Raw genomic sequence first — 12,518 nt, 5'->3', positions numbered from 1 at the left:
AACACTTTGTAACTTCTCATACAGCTTATCCATGGAGCTAACGTCACAACTTCTGCAGCTATGGTTTTTCTTTTTCTGCATGAAATATACTCAATCATTGCAATACGCAGAGGGGAATGCTGAGAAGTAAGACAACAAATTTCCTGACAAGATTCAAGGTCCCTGCCAAGATAGAAACTTTCACACACAATGGACTTCTCACTATCACTGCATTCATGTAAGTGCTTAAGAAATATATATATATATATAATGTTCGAATAACATTGATTACTCAAATGATAACTTAGATGTGAAACTTTCTTCCAGAAAGCTATTGAGCAAACAAGGGAGAGCCACAATCATGGACACAATCCAAGATATTCAAGAGAGGCATGAGAGTGATTAAGAAAAGGAGCCCAAATGAGCTTCATCAAGTGTTGTTGGACATGCCTGTTTCGGTCCAATCACAAGGTGATCAACTAGATCACATAGAAAGCCACGTGGCCAGAGCCAATTCGTACATCTGCTGCAGGGTCAATCAGCTCCAGCTTGAGGAAGTGCCAAAGGAATACCAGGAACAGACCTCATTGCCATCATAATATTGACCATTATCATATTGATATAGTCCTTCTTATTGGTAAAATAAAATTTACCTTTAGAATTTCGATTCATGTGTATGTTACTCTTAATTTTTTTTTCTAAACCATTTGATAAGAAATTTCAGACACACGAACTAAAGTTTAGCAGATAAATTCATTTTTGCTTTAGTTATTGGGGTTTATACATAGCACACTCTTAAATACACGTATTATTGGGGTAAATTCATCATTTGCCACTCTAATCCCTTGGCCATTATTCTTTTGCATACACGTATTTATTTTCCCCCCCTCTATTTTATTGTGCATTGTTGATTAAGAATTGTATGTTTCATTAGAAAAATAAAAAAAAAATAGTCAATAATGCAGCAACAACTATGTTTATCCCACTAAATATAAGTGAAAAGTTAAATAGTAACAATAAGATCTTTGGCAATGAATAAAAGTTGAAATTTCCTCCTCAAACCATCAAATAAGAGAAGAAATAGAAAATAGGAAGACATGTGAAGGCAGCACTGAGTATCATTCAAAACAACATCCCATGGAATTTTTCATCAGAAAATGGTTAATATAATTCAAAATTCGTAATGTTATTTTTTTAACATATGTTTTAACATTACTTTTTTTAAAAGAAATTGTTAACAGATGTCTAAATTTTCTTAATTTTGTACACTTTCTGTATAACAAATATTTTTAGAAAATTGACCAAATATAGAGATGGTTGGAGACCGATCAAGTATTTTCAAATTGTAAAAAGACACTTTGTCATTAGAATAAATGGTCAAAGACCAAAAAAAATATTTATTCTTTTTATTCAAGATAATAGATATGATAAGAATTACTATAATTCAGTTGTTAAAGAATTAGTAAAAAAAATTAAAAGAATCAGGTTTAACTCTATCCAATAATTAGAAAGAACAAAAAAACCAAATATAAGAGAGACTAAGAAAAACCAAAATAGTTATTTCAATTTTCGAATACTCACTATAATATGTACAAATTATTATTATTATTATTATTATTATTATTATTATTATTATTATTATTATTATTATTATTATTATTATTATTATTATTACACACACACACAAAATAAAAGTGATAAACTTTGAAATGCTGAAAGTATTAACTTCTTGAACAAATTGATCTGGTTGATGGACTAGGCATGATGTATTGGAAGCATCATAGAGATAATGTGAAACCAGATTCTGCTATCAAAACAGAATTAGTTGAAGTTAGTTATGAATTTCCGGATATAGTAATAATTTTCCAAATTCTAAATCAAACTTCAGATTCATTTTTCATTGCTTTCTATTCTCTTCTTCCTCCGCCATTTTGTCTAAGATTTCTTCAAACCAGAAATAGCCAGCATTTTCTGCCATTCTGTCTAAGCTTGAGAATAAATCACCTCAAATAATTGTCCTCTGAAATCACTGAAAAGGAAACATAGTGTAATTTATTTATTTTTGGTGGCGTACCCAAATGCTTCCTAGCATTCCGCGTGATCACCTCAGAACACGATCATAAAGCTCATCAAAGTCAACTTCATCTAAAAAATAGTAAAGTTAATTTTTATGAAAAAAGAAATAAAAATCTAACAAAATGAAAGGAGAAAAATTATCTTACTTATAAGCCATTAAACATTAACGGTGGAAAGTAATACACATTATTCACCTATAGTTGTTGTGTGGTTAAGGTGAGAAGAGTTTTAATATAAAATTGATAATCTCATTAGATAACAAATAGAGAAAATAGAGAAAAAAGTATAAGAATTTTTTTGATAAATATTTTTTTATATATTTAGAGGGAAGTGTTCTCCCTTATAAGAAGAAGAGAATATTATTGTAATCTTCTTGTAATAGAGAGACTCTGCCAACCCTTTCATCCATCACCTTTCTTTCTTTTTTTTTTGTTCTGATCCCATCTGATCTGCTGCACTAGAGATTCACCCATGGCTGCAAAACCTTATGGGGGAGCTTACCTCTCTCCCTTGGTTGAGGTTGTTTTGGACAACCTGTCTTCAATGTTTGAAGATGACTCTGTCCTCAACGGAAACCACTCTGCCCTTGAGTTGCTTGGAAGGTTGCAGAATTGTCTGTATAATGTTGGACCTGCTCTTGATGATGCTGAGCTGAAGCAGTTCAGTGACAAGAAAGTGAAGGAGTGGCTTGTTGATCTTCAAGATGCTCTCTATATGGCCGATGACTTGCTCGATGAGATCTCCACTAAAGCCGCCATCGCTGCCACTAAAAGGAATGCAGGTAACTCTTCTTCATGGTCTCATCTTGTTGATTCATATATAGAAGATACTGGTGACATAGAAAAAATAGTTCGAAGACTAGAGACTGTCGTAGCAGGCAAAATTTCACTTCCTCTGAAGGAGGTTGCAAAGTTGGACATGTCATGGAGAATTCCATCCACATGTCTTGTTGAACCACCGGAGATATGTGGCAGGAAAGAAGACAAGGAGGCCATACTGAAACTGTTGTTGGATGATGATGATGCTGCTGATGTTGATTTATCTGTCATTCCCATTGTGGGCATGGGCGGAATAGGAAAGACTACTTTGGCCCAGTTGGTTTACCACGATGACAAAGTGAAGGAGAGTTTTGATTTTCGAGGTTGGGTTTGTGTGTCGGAAGAGTTTAATGTTGTCAAGGTCACCAAGACTATAATTGAGGCAATAGTTTCGTGGCGTTATGACTTGACAGATTTGAATTTACTTCAGCATGATTTAAAAGAAGAGTTGTCGAGGAAAAAGTTCTTCATTGTCTTGGACGATGTATGGGATAAAAATTATGATGATTTGAATAGGTTTCTAAAACCTTTTCAGAAAGGGGTTAAGGGAAGTAAAATTCTCATAACTACTAGAAATAAAAATGTGGCTTCTGTAGTGCAGACTATTTCACCTCATGAACTGAGTCCATTGTCTGATGAAGATTGTTGGTTGGTGTTTTCAAAGCATGCACGTCTTTCAACTATTTCTTTGGAGAATCCAACCCTGGAAAAAATCGGCAGAGATATGGTAAAGAGGTGTGATGGATTGCCCTTGGCAGCTCAAGCCCTTGGAGGCTTATTGCGTGGAAATTCGGATATCAGGTCTTGGAATCATTTACTAAAGAGTGAAATCTGGGAACTTTCATATGACAAGACAAATGTTGTTCCAGCATTAAGAATAAGTTATTATTTTCTTCCTTCATATTTGAAGCAGTGCTTTATTTATTGTTCCTTGTATCCCAAGAACTATGAATTTAGCAAGGATGAATTGATATTGTTATGGATGGCTGAGAATTTTTTGCAACCAGTAGATAAAAAGACTGTGGAAGAAGTTGGTGGTGAATATTTTGATGAATTAATTGCGAGATCATTTTTCCAACCTCACAATTCCCGTGAAAAGATATTTGTGATGCATAATCTTGTGCATGATTTAGCAATGACATGTGCTGGAGAATTCTATTTCAGAGCCGAAGAGCTTTGGAATGCAGTTGAGGTTGATATTAAAGCTCGTCATTTGTCACATAATGCCAAAGGTAATTATCCAATTTCAAAACTTTTGGGAGTTTGCGATACAGTAAAACATACAAGGACATTTCTTGAAATCAATTTGGAGACATGGATCCCATTTAACATAGAAAACGCAACTTGTATCTTGTTGTCACAGTTGAAGTATCTGAGAGCGCTGTCGTTGAAACGCTTTCCTCTTGAGTCAGTACCTGATTCAATAGGTGAGTTGATTCATTTGCGTTACTTGGATATCTCTGAGACCAAGATTGTGACATTGCCAGAGTCATTGGGTAACCTATACAATTTGCAGACCTTGAAGTTGAATATCTGTACGAGTCTGATAATGCTACCTGCTGGCATGAAAGACCTTGTAAATTTGCGTCATCTTGATATTTATGGGACTGGGTTTCAGTATGAGATGCCGAAAGGCATGAGCAATTTGAAAAGTTTGCAGTTTTTAAGTAATTTTGTTGTTGGAAAGCATGAAGAAAACAAGATTAAAGAATTGGGAGCACTTGCAGATCTACACAAATCAATTTCCATTTGGAAATTGGAGAATGTGGTGAACAGCAGTGAAGCTTTGGAGGCAAGAATGTGTGATAAGGATGGCATTGATTCTATGGTGTTGGGTTGGTCGTGGCATAGAGAGAATAGAGTTGATTCCGAAATGGAAAGAGATATACTTGACAAGTTAAGACCTCACACTAATTTGAAAGAGTTATATATGGGTGGTTACAGGGGTACAAGATTTCCAGATTGGGTGGGACATTCTTCCTACCACAACATCACCAAAATAACACTGGATGGTTGCAGGAGTTGCTGTATGCTTCCTTCATTTGGACAGTTGCCCTCGTTGAAGCACCTATCAATTTCACATTTTAAAAGTCTGGAAAGTGTGGGTGCTGAGTTTTACTTTAACCAGAATGGTGAATCTTGTTTGGAGACACCACCATTCCCAATGCTTGAAACTCTTAAGTTTTATTTAATGCCTTACTGGAAGGAGTGGCGTTCATTGGAGTTCAATGCGTTTCCGAGACTTAGGGAGTTTTCAATACAGCGTTGTCCCATGTTGATACGAGATTTGCCCAATCATCTACCATCTTTGCAATCACTTACTATTGAGAGTTGCGGGCAGCTGAGGTGTTGTGTTCCAAAAGCTCCTGCAATGACCTCTTTAAGCATATTTGTATACGGGAATGAAGTGAGAATTAGAGAGCTACCTCCTTTACTGCGTCAACTATCAATTGGAGGAATCGGTCAAGTGGAGCCGGGTGTGAAGGCCATAATGCATATGCAACTGAGTTGCCTCACTTCTTTATGCATCTCAGATTCTTCCTCCCACATATTGTTTCCAGTGAGTGCTATTCCCCCATCACTACAAGAGTTGACGATCGAGAATTGTGGAGAATCATTTGAATTCGAAATGGATGGGCAACATCACTCGCTGCAGAAACTATCCATAGGGAACAGCTGTGATTCACATACATCCTTCTCGTTATTGGATGCCTTTCCAAATCTCGTGAGTGTTAGTATCAGCGAATTCCAAAAGATGGAGTCTCTTGTGGTGTCACGCTCTCTTTCTTGTCTCCTTTCTTTATATATCTTCTTTTGTCGGAGTTTGAAATCTGTGTCAACGCTATGGATGGCAGCACCTCAGCTTGAGAAACTCTCATTAGTGGATTGCCGAGAGATTGATTTGTCTGATACAGGGCATCCACACCGTAGCCTGAGATATCTTGAAATCATCTACAGCGAGAAACTAGTGAGCTCTGCAGCATTCATGCATCCGCAGTTTCATGGGATTACTAGTCTTATCTTTTATTGTGAAATTGCTGATTACAGTGAGTGTGTGAAGAGCTTCCCAAAGGAAGGTTGGTTGCCTGCCTCCCTTGAGTCCCTCACAATTAAAGGCCTTAGCAGTGTGGGGACTTTGGAATGCAAGGGACTTGCCCACCTCACCTCCCTCCAGGAACTGCGTATTGACTATTGTGTCAAGTTGGAGAATATAGAGGGAGAAAAGCTGCCTGCCTCTCTAATAAAACTCGGCATCTATGATAGCCCTTTGCTGGCCGAACGATGCGAGAAGAAGGATCCACAGATTTGGCCCAAAATCTCCCACATTCCCGCCATTCAAGTTGATCGCACATGGATTTGGTAATCCAACAACATTCTTCATTCTCTCTACAATATTCTTATTCTTCATTCAGTCATTCTTATTAATGTGTTATACTGTTATATCATACCTTCTCATACAGATTATCCATGGACCCAACAACACAGGGATGAATAATGCTGAGAAATAAGACAGGAATAGTAAGATTTTTATATACTTTATAATTTGATTACTCAAAAAACATGATAACAGCTGAGACTGAAACCTTCATGCAGAAAGCAATCGAGCAACAACACGATTGAGCAAGTGACCCATTGCGTTGGAAAATTTAATACCTTAGCTTCTTTGTTTCTTTTTGGAATCCACACTTTTGAACATTGAGACTTTTGGTTGGTTTCTGTTTTCTAGAAATTTCATGTTGTACAATCTGTTGCAGACATGTATTTGAATTTTTGGGATTTTTGAATTTGATTCCAATGTGTCATATGCTACTATATTCGGTGAATTGCCTTGGTGTTTATATATTGCACCATTGTGATAAATTGTTTTGCACCATTAAGTCTAAACTAGACCCGCGCGATGCGCAAGACGGTAAATTAATGATAGTATATAATAAATATTAAAAATTGTTATGTTTTGTAGAAATAAATTAAATATGTGTAAATTGAAGTTAAATTTAAAAGGTATTTTATTTTAAATAATTTGTAGTACAAAAAATTTGGATGGGAGTTGTAAACATTTTTAAACATTTTTATTTGTTTTAGTTGATGGACTTAGTCATCTTATATGGCGCTCGTCCTCCTTTTTTTTTTGTTAGTTGTTAGAGTTGGTGTTTTCTTCTTTTTGTCGTAGGTTCTTGCGAAGACATTTTCTTTATGAATTGTTGAGTTTGATGCACTTTCCATTGTGTTATTTGGTTCCATCTTTGTATGTATGTTCTTCTTTCGAAGATGTGTCTTGAATTTGTATGGTTTTCTTTCTCCTTAATCTCTTGATGGGGTGGTGCTTCAATGTCATTATTTTTCTGAAATGTCATTAGATTTAAGGCAGTTGTGCCCAATAAATTTTTTGCGTCGCCATCAAATAGTACAAAAGTTGTTGTAACACTTTGATCTAAAACCTTTAATTGAATTCTGAACCTAAAATAAGTATTGGGCTAGCAACTAATAATTTGATAGATGAGATTATGAAAAGTATATAGAGTTACCTTATTGTTGGATATTGTGGTGTTTGATTACATGTGCCACAAATGTAGTTGTTTCTTTTTTTATATATGCTTTGTTCTTACACTTTTTACATTTAACACAGTTCCATCCTAATTTGTCATCAATTTCGTTTATAGTTGCTAAAATTGTGAAGATCTTTTCCTATTCCAATATCCAATTTATGTTATCATTAGGTATATGGTATTTGGGGTATATGATATTTGAGGAAGGATGAATGTATGATGCATGTTGTGATTTATTTTTGTCATACCTGATCATCAAATTCTCATTGCATGGCCATTAGATCTAATCGTTCTGCTCTGAAAGAATGATGCTCTATTGAGTAAGTTTGAGATATGCAGTTCGAAAATAAATTTTTTGTGCTAAATTTGATGTTATGTGAAGGAATAGTGATAAGAGACTTATATATGTAGTTTAAATGGTATAGAATTTAAATACTTATAATGTAAAATTTATTATGATTAATAATATTATTATGACATTTGTAATATGGATGTTTATTACATTTGGTGAGTTATTTATAAAAATTAATAAATTAATTGTTACGGTTATAAATTTATTGTATTATTTATAAGGTAAGATATAATAAATATAGGAATATGAATTCAATGTATTTGGAGGTTACAAATTTATTGGATTCTATTTTTTAGTTTTTTATTTGTATATTTTATTTTTTTGTTGATTTAAAAATAATAGTTGATTTGGCGAGAATTGAGTGGTTGATTCTAAAGTTGTGCCAAATAATAATTATTCTAAAGTTGACAATGCAATTAACGTAGTCAATGGCCTAAACTTATAGAGTTGCGGTCAACATAATTATTGTAATAATTATATATTTAGATTTATATCCATGTATGATGCATTTTATATGTACAAATATACGCATCAAAAGCTAAAAGTTAAACATTTTTAGTAAAAAAAAAAGAAAATAGTTAATTAGTGTTTTGAGGTAAACATGCATGCATGATGCATCTTATATACTACAAATGTATCTAATATGAAAATGTATGTCTAATATCATATATTTTTTGGTTTCGTTTTGATATTCTTTTAATAATTTTTTTTAGTTTTCAAATATTCTTTTCAAAATTTATATTGGTAAAATAAAATAGAATTTATTTTTGTTCTTTTGAATGGTTACCGGACGGTTTGGGTGGAGTTTGTGGAGCTAGGAACGCTTCGATCATGATCGTGCTGGGATCCGGTCAGCCGGGTAGCCGAGCTCTCGTTGTGGAAGGAGAGGGTGTCACCTGCAAAGACACTACGACGCTCTAGTCAGTTAGTGTGCAGGTGAAAAATGGGTTAGGCGGAATGTGTGACGTACCTTGGGAGAGGGGTAGGACCCTCCCCTTATATACTGTGTCAGATGTGGGTCCCACAAGGGCAGAACCCTCCTTCTGCGAAGTTTTCTCGCACAGCTGTGGTGGCCAGCTGTCCCGGACACGTGTTCGGGTCGGATATGAGCGCATCACCTGACCGTTCTGGTCGGGTCGGCCCAGGTTCCCTTTGAGCCAGGCCGTAACAGTTCCCCCAACGCGCTAGCAATAGTCGCGTGGGCTGTTGGTGGCGTGTTATTTCTGACTCCATGTGTTCTCGCTAGGTCAGCCGCCCGTGGGGGGGACATGCCTTTTGTGCACGTGCCTGTTTGTTGCTGGGGCGGTCACTTATCGCCTCGTTCTTCGCATCGAGCATTAAATGCTCATAATGGGTTTTAAATTCTTCGTGCAAAGACTAATATGCCCCTCGACTTTCGCGCTCCTTTTGGTGGTGGTTCTAAAAGAGTTTTTTGGTGCCTTTGGTATTCATTTGGCGTTCATCTCTTTGCTTCCAAATCTACTACCCCACCTTCTTCTCCCTCAACACTTCGTCGTCGTTGTTTTCCTTTCGGTCCTTTGCTATCATTGCAGGTAATTGTGCACCTTTATCATCCTCTTTCGTTGTTCTTTTGCTTCTGCCATTGCTTCCTTTTTGTGCATGCCGTTTGTTTAGCTTTGCATGATGGTTGATCTTAGGCCCTAAGTAGGTGTGTCAGGGGGGGTTGCCATTCTAGGGTAGTTTTTGTTTGGGTCTTATCGTTTTTAACCGTGTTTAGCCTTAGTTGCGGAATAGACTGAGTGTAGCTTCTGTATTCACTCCGAGCACCCGACCTCTTAGACTGACTGGATGGTCCCCCCGTGTAGGTATGGCTCGCATCGCTTCCCGGGCTTCCCCTTCTCCCGCGGCGTACGACCCCTACGCCTGGGTTGTTTCTGATCTAAGGGACTCCCCCAATCAAATGGGCAAGGAGGAGCTCACCGAGTTCCGCCAAAACGAGTATCTATGCGGAGGAACCGACGAGGAGTCCAACTACGACGTCTTCGTCCCGGCTCCTCACGAACGCTTGTACGAGCTCAACTTCCACCCTCCCCGAGTTGCCGATTGGATTTGGTTCTATAAATCCATGTTTACTCAAGTGGGGGTTCATATTCCGTTCTCTGCCTTCCAAATGGCGCTTCTGGGCCGGGTTTTCGTGGCACCGTCACAGCTGCATCCAAACAGTTGGGCTTCGATCAACTGTTTTGAGATGGTTTGTGAATATCTCGAGCTGCCGGTGTCCGTAGATGTTTTTCTTTTCTTTTTCAACCTTACAAACCCTTCGAAGGAAGGGAAACACAAGAAGGGGTTCATGTCCTTCCAGTCTACCCAAGGTCGGAGGATTTTTGGTTTGTTTGAGGACTCCTACCACGGGTTCAAAGATAAATATTTCAAGGTCCGCCCTGTCAAAGGTCGTCATCCTTTTTGGCTGTCGTTAGAGGGGGCACGCCTCATCCCGACCTATTGGAGCTTCGGGGCAGGGTCCAATGCCTTTATTAAAGTATCCTACAAGGGTATGTCTGCGGTGGATAGGAAGATTGCCGATGTGTTACTGGCAATCTTTGGGAGGAATCATGTGAATCCTCACCTCCTCATGGGTGACCGGGAAGTTGGTCGGAACTATATTTGTGAGAAGTCTTAACTTGCTTTGCCTTTAGTTTCTTGCTTTTCCCAATATTTTATCGCGACTAAAGAATTTTCTTTTCTTGTTACAGTGGGAATGTCTGCCGAGATAACGGATCTCCCTAACTTGTTCCAAACCTTTTTATGTGCAAGTGACGATGAGGCGGCCAATGAGAAGTCGACTGTTCCCCCGAAGGACAAGAACAAGGCCACTTCCGAGCAAGGGGCTGTGGCCGATGAGACCGGTACCTCGGCTCAGGGTGCCTTGGCTCAAAGTGACAAGGAAGTGCGCATTTCCCCCTTCCGCGAAGTGGTCGGTACTGGGGGTTTGACGTCCACCCCCGCAGCCGACGATGAGGTGGAGGAGGTGCCCAGCCTCAAAAGGAGGAGGACGTCCAGTAGTCCCGAGGGGGTTCTCACTGTGATGGAGAAAAATTTTGACGCCGGGAATTTTATAGATTCTCAATTGATTCCCGGCACTGAGGAGCACTTCCACGAGTCATCTCTTGCCAGGCAAGCGAGGTGGATGTATCGCACCCTCTTGCGCGGCGCAGTGATAGCTCGGAAGGCCGAGTTTGAGTTGTCCGAGATGGAATCTCTCCGCAGGAGGTTGGAGTCTGCTAGGAAGGCCAATAATGAACTTAAGCACGAAGTTGAAACTCTTCGGGAACAATTGACCCAATCCAATGAGAAGCTCGATGCTGCCGAGAAGAAAGCCTCCGCTGCCGAGAAGAAAGCCTCTACTGCCGAGAAAAATTAGAAGAGTCGGACGCCATGGTTTCCCGGCTTGTTGAGCAGGAAATGACTTTAGAGAGTCAGGTTGCCGTGGCTCAAGGGCAGGTGTCCGCGTTGGAGAAAGAGAAAGAGGCTGTCGAAAATGAGCTTGCAGGGTTGAAGACGAAGTATAAAGACGTCGTTAAGCAGGGGAAGGGCGCGATCCTGTCGACCGAGGAGGCCCTTAAAGCTCAGGTCAAAATTGTTGCTCCTGATTTCGACACATCGGCAATTGGCGTCTTCAAGGTGATCAAGGACGGCAAGATTGTTGACGTTCCTAAGAAATGATTTCTCTTGTTCTGTATGAAACTTTTGGTTAGCCGTCATGTTTTGGCTTTTGTGAACAGTTGGTTTCTTGGATCGTTTGCCCTTTTATCATAGTTAATACTTTTTTATTTGCTTGGTTGTGTTGTCGTTTATATTCACCGTTATTGGTTTGTAGTTGCCGTTCGTTCTACCGTATTGACGATATTCCGGCTGAGCCAGGTCGTGGCTTTTCAGTGTAGCCGGTTGCTATTGTGGTGGTTGATGGGCTTCCGGGGTGATCAGTCCCGGGGCCGTGTGTCGCTGTCACGTTGCGTGGAATTCGTTTGCGCAATGAGTCGTCCAAGAAGAGTGAACAAAACAAAAGAAACGAAACTTTGCACAAGTATATCTTAGTCGGTAATTGCACGAAAGGTCTATAGACCCTAGCGAAAAGTACAATTCCATGGATTAAATACTTAGCTCGATTGGTCGGCATGTCGCCTCATGTGCTAGGAGTAGAATCTTCTCAAGTTGCTCGTTCCACGTTTTTGGGACTTCTTTGCCATCGAGCCTTTCCAACTTGAAAGCGCCTTTACCCATCGCTTCTTTAACTTTGTAGGGACCTTCCCAATTTGCCGCCAGCTTGCCCTCCCCCGGGGTCGGTAAGCCGATGTCGTTGCGCCTCAGGACGAGGTCGTTTGGTTTAAACTCTCTTTTGAGCACTTTAGTATTGTAACGTAGGGCCATTCTTTGCTTCAGCGCCGTTTCCGTCAAGTGGGCCATTTCTCTGGCTTCATCTATTAGGTCATTCTCCACGGCTTCCCCTACTCCCTTCAAAAGTAGTCGCGGGCTTGGTTCCCCGATTTCCACGGGTATTACCGCATCTAGCCCGTATGTTAGTCGGAAGGGGGTCTCCCCAGTTAACGACTGCTCTGTTGTACAGTAGGACCAGAGGACCGAGGTGAGTTCGTCGGCCCAAGCACCTTTCTTATTATCTAGTCGCTTCTTAAGCCCTAACAAGATGATCTTGTTGGCGGACTCGACCTGTCCGTTTGTTTGGGGATGTTCTACCGAGGAGAACTTCTGCCTTATACCCAGGCCGGT

General features: G+C 39.3%; 2 protein-coding genes across 5 annotated transcripts in view; both read left to right on the top strand.

Annotated features, from left to right (window-relative positions):
* The window catches only part of LOC110272417 (putative disease resistance protein At3g14460), a 90,991-nt gene that overhangs the window by 4,112 nt on the left and 74,361 nt on the right, over nt 1–12,518 (top strand). The window contains exons 2-3 of one of the 3 annotated variants that reach the window (XR_008005935.1): nt 25–217; nt 307–837. The exons of 1 other annotated variant lie outside the window; for it this stretch is intronic. The gene's annotated coding sequence lies outside the window, so the exon portion shown is untranslated. Of the gene's footprint in view, nt 1–24; nt 218–306; nt 838–12,518 lie in introns of those variants that run through there. One more of the 3 variants, XR_008005936.1, reaches the window with a different exon arrangement.
* The window catches only part of LOC107472406 (putative disease resistance RPP13-like protein 1), a 138,838-nt gene that overhangs the window by 52,279 nt on the left and 74,041 nt on the right, over nt 1–12,518 (top strand). The gene's annotated exons all lie outside the window — the stretch shown is intronic.

Source organism: Arachis duranensis, chromosome 2 (assembly GCF_000817695.3).
Source record: "Arachis duranensis cultivar V14167 chromosome 2, aradu.V14167.gnm2.J7QH, whole genome shotgun sequence".
Classification (NCBI taxonomy): domain Eukaryota; kingdom Viridiplantae; phylum Streptophyta; class Magnoliopsida; order Fabales; family Fabaceae; genus Arachis; species Arachis duranensis.
This window is presented reverse-complemented; position numbering and strand designations above follow the sequence as displayed.